Raw genomic sequence first — 7003 nt, forward strand, 5'->3', positions numbered from 1 at the left:
AATTATAAAAAAGCTGCAGTATGTTCAAAATACATAAAAATATAAAATATCGTACATTGACATAATATTGTAGTGACAGAACTGGAAATATATTTCCCATTGATATTAAAAGTGGTTTTTTGCTCCTTTGTATAAAGATATATATATTAGTAATTACTCTACGGGATGCTTTAAATAATGACGAATTATACGCAGACCAGGCAATTTGTTGGCTCTAAAATGTAAATAATTTATATAAATATATTTATATATTACCGCTTACTAGTAAATTAAAACTATAGAGTGTCTGAGACCAATTATACACCCTTCTAAAATAAAAAGAAATGAAAAATGAAATTAATAAAATTCTGTAGATATTCTATCAAAAATATGAAATAAAGCCAATAAAAGCCAGTGTACAGCTAATGCAATATTAGAATATATCATTAGAATAATATTAGTATATTATAAAATTTTGTTACAAATTTTTAGTGATAGATTCACACATCTCAGTTCTCATTTGAACCATCTTCAGTGGAGTGCAAACATAACATGAAATGATATGAACAAACGCAGACATCGCACGCGAACAAAAATAAATTGGAGAGCGAAAAATGTAATTTAATCACTCAGAATGACATGCTGAATGTTAGATATTGAAATATTCTCTAAATTAAATAAAGAAAGGTAGAAGAAATATACTCTTGCTAAAAATATTTATGCTCGTCACTCTATTCACTAAGTCATCACATCGCTTTCCTTTTCTGAGCATACTACTCACCAATGTAACTGATAAACTGTCCTGTATAAGTCTAGGAACGATTGTATAAGTCGCGGTAACGAGTAAAAATGGCCTTGTTTACACCGACAGTTTAACACAGTGCTCTGAATTAAATGCTCTCTTCGGCCTGATTTCGGAAGCGAAATCGCCTACTGTTTATCCACTACCGCTTCAAGCTCAGTGGCTGAGCCACCGATCGCTCTATTTCAGAAATGTATCTCTGTATATATTATCGTTACGTTGTTGTTGCGTAGATATATGTTAGAAAAGTTGTGCAATATCGTTACACTGTAACGATAACGACACGTCGTTAAAAACTACAGAATCGGACTACTGGAGTGATAGTAGAGAGGCAGTAATTATCGTCTCTAGGAATCGGCGACATTTATCGATTAATCGAAATAACTTATAGTTTTTCTCAATCATTCAATGTTTTTATTATGTGTTTATTGTACAAATTAATTTTCGGCCTTTTCAGATAAAAATTAACGTTTATTTACACAAATTCAGAATACACTTTAATCAACAAAGTAATCTCCAGCAGCATACATTTTTGCCATGTTTTGTGCAAGTGACGAATCCCCTCTCGGTAAAAAGACGCCGGTTTAAAGTCAATAAATTCGGTAATGCATTTTTCGACTTCTCCGGACCAACTTCTGAGGACTTTGTGGTTAGACCGACTATCCGCGCAGATGTGAGTAATACTAGCAACTCGCTCAGAGCATTGACTTGAAGATATGGCCGAGCAAGCTGATTGCATACAGAAAATAACCGGCCGCAATGTTTCAGAAATCGTCAGTACCCATAACCAAACCATGGCTGAACAAATTCAAAAACTAACATTACAAGTTGCCGAGCTCAGCAAGAGATGGGAACATCTAAGAGCTACAGCCGTTCCCGGAACCGCTCTCAGAAGAAAAAAAGAAGCAGCAGAGCCGATGCTTCTACCACCGATGCTTCAGGAAGCAAGCTTGGAAATGTACGCACCCGTGCAACAGTCGTCAAAAAAGAAGGACAATCATTGATGGCGGCCAATGATTCTGCCCAAAACCTACGCCGTCTCTTCGTAATGTGCCACGACACCCGGGAAAGATTCCTCGTCGACACCGGCTCCGACATCAGCGGATACCTACGCACAACCGTAAAGCGATTCCGGTCTTTTTTCCATACGTTATACGTTGCAAACGGAACCCCCATATCGACATACAGGCGGACCACCATCGAGCCGAATTTAGGACTCTGATGCACATTTCCATGGCGCTTTATCATCACTAATGTACACGTACACGTACACGTTTCCATGATCCATCATTAGGGCTGATTTCCTGGTTTACTATAACCTTTTGTCTTACCTACGAGGACACCGACTTCTGGACGATACGACTAAACTGAAAGTCTCCGGAACCCCGTGTAAAAGTAACATATTGGCGGTGAGGACTGTCAGCACGAAAGCTATATACCATCGTCTCCTGGAGGAGTTCCCCTCAACCACGCGGCCTAATCTCTCCCCAGGAAAAGCAAAAAATTCAACAATCCACTATATGCAGACCACACCACGACCACCAGAGGCACGTCGACTACGATTTGCGCCTGACAGACTACAGGCGGATAAAAAATAGTTCAACTTGATGCTGCAGGAGGGAATCATCCGGCCATCAAAGAGCCCATGGACGTTGCCAATACACATAGTCCCAAAGAAGGAGGATGCCTGGCGACTGTTCGGAGACTATAGGCGATTGAATGCACGGACAGTACTAGACCGTTACCCAATTCCGCACATAGAAGACTTCTTGCAGAGCCTCCATAACAAGATCTCCACGCTCGATCTGGTACGAGGATACAACCAAATATCAGTGCACTCAGAGGACGTCTCTAAGACGGCAGTCACTACGCCGTTTGAATTGTTTGAGTTCTTTACATTTCCTTCGGGTTGAACAACGCTGTGCAAACTTTCCAATGATTCATCAACGAAATCCTCCACAGACTGGATTTTCTGGTCACCTCAACATGCGAAGAAGAACACAAGAACCATCTCTGGCAGCTCTTGGCACGCCTGCAAGAATATAGTATGCTCAACCCGGCAAAATGCATCTTCGAGGGCAGCCAAATGCGTTTCCTTGGCTCGTCTCCGGGCAAGATACGAAGACACCTTCGCATACAGGCCATAAAGGAATTCCCTAAACCAATTACTATTAAATAGTTACGGCAGTTCATAGGGACCTTCAATTTTTATCCATGATTCGTTCCAAGGGCTGCACTAGAACAGGTCCTACTGAACAACCTCCTCAGAGGACCCAAGATAAGAGGTAGCGTTCCCGTCGCCTGGCTGGACAAAAATAGCACGGCGTTCGAGCAATGCAAGAATAGTCTTGCACGAGCAACACTACTCGCTTACCCGGACCTTGCGAACGAGCTCACAGTGACAAAAGACGCATCCGACACCGCTATCGGGGTCGTCATATAACACCGGAGTCATCGTACAACAACGGAGGAGTGGCAACCCCTGGCCTTTTTCAACATAAAGCTGAGTCTCGAACAAACAAAGTACTGTCTGTACAACCGAAAAATGCTGGCCATATACGCGACCATCAAACATTACAGGCACATGCTGGAAAGCAGAAGATTTACTATCCTCACCGACCCCAAGCCTCTAATGTACGAGGATGGTCCCTGAAGTACCCGACCTGACCTAGAAATAGCGGTAGTTGTTTGAAAAATAACACTGTATTAGAAAGTACACAATCTATAAAACATATGTTTCAAGTTTGAAGACGCCACGTTGTTTAGTATTTGTTTGGCAGTCATCAATAGTGAACGTTTTCAGTGAATTTGTGAAAATGGAGAAAATTGGTCATCGTTATGTGATACAATACTTTTATTTGAAAGGCCTCAGCCCAACCAATATAAAAGCTGAACTGGATTCTACTCTGGGTGAGTCTGCTCCTTCGTTTACAACAGTAAAATATTGGGTAGCAGAGTTTAAACGAGGCCGTACGAGCTGCCAAGACGAGCATCGCAGTGGTCGACCAAATGAGGTGACGACTCCAGAAATGGTGAAGAAAATCCACAAAACGGTACTGGATGATCGTCGACTGAAAGTGCGCGAGCTAGCAGACATAGTAGGCATTTCAAAAAGTGCGGTACATCGCATATTATCTGAAAATTTGGACATGAGAAAGCTGTGTGCAAGATGGGTGCCGCGTTTGCTCACACTCGAGCAAAAACAGTGTCGTGAAGATGTTTCAATTAAGTGTTTAGCAAAGTTTCACAGCAACAAACGCCCCCTCGGATTATTTTCTGTTCCCAAACTTGAAAAAATGGCTCAGTGGTCAAAGATTTTCCAACGATGAAGAAGTGATGTCGGCAGTTAATGGCTATTTTGAGGAGCAAGACAGTTCTTATTATAAAAAGGGTATCGAACTTATTGAACATCGCTGGGAAAAGTGTGTAGAGCTGAAAGGAGATTATGTTGAAAAATAAATACATTTTTTTCCAAAATTTTTGTGTTTTCTTTGTTGGGTCGGGTACTTCAGGGACCACCTTCGTACGTCTTCAAACAAAACCGCTTGCAGAACTCTCCGAGGCAGATGAGGTCGCTCACGTACTGAGGCATCTCACGTACATCAGCCAATTGTCGACAGACATTCAACACATTACCGGAAAGGACAACGTCGTCGCCATGCTCTCTCATGAGTTGAGAGCAACAGGCAATCAAATTGGAGGAATTGGCCGCATCACAAAAGACGGACGATGAGCTCCGAAACCTCTTGCAACAATTCACCGCCCTCAAATTCGAGAAACTATCGGTACCAGAACTCACCTCATCAAATCGTGTGCGACACGAGCATACCGCTTGTTCGCTCTTTCGTCACGGAGCAATTCCGTCAGCAAATGTTTCAGTCCTTGCACAAATTAGGTCAAACACTCTGGGGTCAAGGAGACAGCCAAATTAGTCGCACAGCAATTCGTGTGGCCACATATCGAAGCTGACTCCCGCAAATGAGCGCAGGCATGCATTCAATGCTAGAAGACTAAGGTGCATCGGCATATCCACGCACCCATCGGAAACTTCACGATGCCGTCCAAAAGGTTCTAGCACATCCACGTCGACATCGTTGGATCTCACCTAGTCTCAAAAGACTTCCGCTACTACTTAATCATCGTAAACCGATTCATACGTTGGCCAGGGGTAGTACCGCTCCCCGACATCACAGCAGAAACTGTTGCCCGACATCTCTTCAGCGGGTGGATCTCAAGATTCGGCACACCCGACAGAATTACAACGGATCAAGGGCGGCAATTCGAGGCAGAGTTGTTTCGCGAGTTAAGCGAGTTAAACGAGTTAAGCGAGTTAAGCTTATAGGCTCAACTCGCTGGTGAACAACGGCCTACTACCCTGCAACAAATGGCATGGTAGAAAAGTTCCACCGACAGCTAAAAGCAACAATCATGTGCTATAAAACAACGACGTGGGTAGACCTATTTCCCGTCGCACTCATGGGCAAGTAGCGTTAAAGGAGAACCTGCAAGCAACACTAGCTGAGACCAACTGGTTTTGGGGAACTAATTCATCTACCTAGAGAATTTCTGCAGAAATCATCAACTAACACTAATGCATACGACTTTATTCAGTCACTGCGCTGTGCAGGATCTACAACCACAGCCTGAGGAACGGCACGGTCAAGGGGCCATTTTCATCCACAAAAAATTGGAAGAGGTATCGCATGTCTTTGTCAGACATGATACTCCTACCACTGCACTGCAACATGCATACGACAGACAGTACGAGGTCCTAAGACGAACGTCAAAGGTCTACAAATTTAAAATATGAGACAAAACCGTCAACATCTTGATAGACCGTTTAAAACCGGCTTACACTCCAGCAGAGTCAAGTTCGATTTAACAGAACCGGGCAAAGACATCGAGATTAAAAACTGCAAGACCTACTCCCTAAAAAACAAACAATCGCACTTAGGGAAATCAAGACATGCAGTAGAAGGACGTCGAAAACAACCAACCAATTTTCCATCCCGGCTTTTTTACGGCAAAGGGAATGATGTGGGGAATATGCGCCTCAACAAGCCCCGCTATAGCAGACGACACTGCCGCCGGGTAAAACATATATATTGGGTCTATACGAGGTCTGTTCAAAAAGTATCGCGAATTTTGAATTTCGGCGGGTTACGTATATTCGATTTTCGATTTTTTTGTGGCGTTATGTTGGTACTCATGTCCCTCACTTATGCCGACAAGTTCGGCCATTTTGAATATTCAGTTTATCTTTGACAGCTGTTTTGCTTGGACGTGTTTTGGCTNGGGCATGAGACGGGTCTCCGCGAAATTCGTACCAACGCCCCTGCTCATACATCGTTGTTTGTGCGCGAATTTTTGGTTAAAAACAACACACTAATGATGCCGCAGCCACCGTATTCCCCAGACCTGGCCCCCTGTGACTTTTTCTTGTTCCCGAAACTGAAGAGGCACATGAAAGGACGACGCTACGCTACGATTGAGGAGATAAAGACGGCATTGAAGGAGGAGCTGAAAAAGATCACAGAAAATGATTTTTTGAAGTGTTTCGAGGATTGGAAGAAACGTTGACACAAGTGTATAATATCTGATGTGGATTACTTTGAAGGAGACAAAATAGATATTCATGAATAAATAAATAATTTTTGAAAAAACACAAAATTCGCAATACTTTTTGAACAGACTTCGTACATAATTCAGTAGCGAAATTCCAACAGATGTCGCAGTTGTTTTTCCGCTCGCACATGAGTCAAACGTATGAAGTGTCGTACATTAAGTGAAAGATGAAATTTATGCCGACATTTTAAGCAAATATTCATCCAGATCCGTGACGAAGTTTAAATATATCTTAAACAATGAAGAAAAAACATGTATTTTAGGGGCATTTCGCTTTTTTATTTCCGAAAAGGCAAAAGCGCGTTGCAAAATCACAAAAAGGTATACGCCATATACGGAAAGAATATCGTAAGTGAATGTGTGTGTCGAAACTGGTTTGTGAAATTTTGTTGCAGAGATTTTGGTCTCCAAGACGCTTTTCGCTCTGATCGGCCAGTCACTACTGATATTGATCAAATCAAAGCTTTAATCAACTCCGGCCAGCATTTGACGATTACAGAGATCGGACATAACATTGACCAGTCAACTGTTTTGAGACATTTACAGAAGCTTGGAATGGTAAACAAGCTTGCTGTAGGGTGCCGCACGAACTGAGAG

This window comes from Dinoponera quadriceps, unplaced genomic scaffold, assembly GCF_001313825.1.
Source record: "Dinoponera quadriceps isolate SergipeBrazil2010 unplaced genomic scaffold, ASM131382v1 scaffold491, whole genome shotgun sequence".
Classification (NCBI taxonomy): domain Eukaryota; kingdom Metazoa; phylum Arthropoda; class Insecta; order Hymenoptera; family Formicidae; genus Dinoponera; species Dinoponera quadriceps.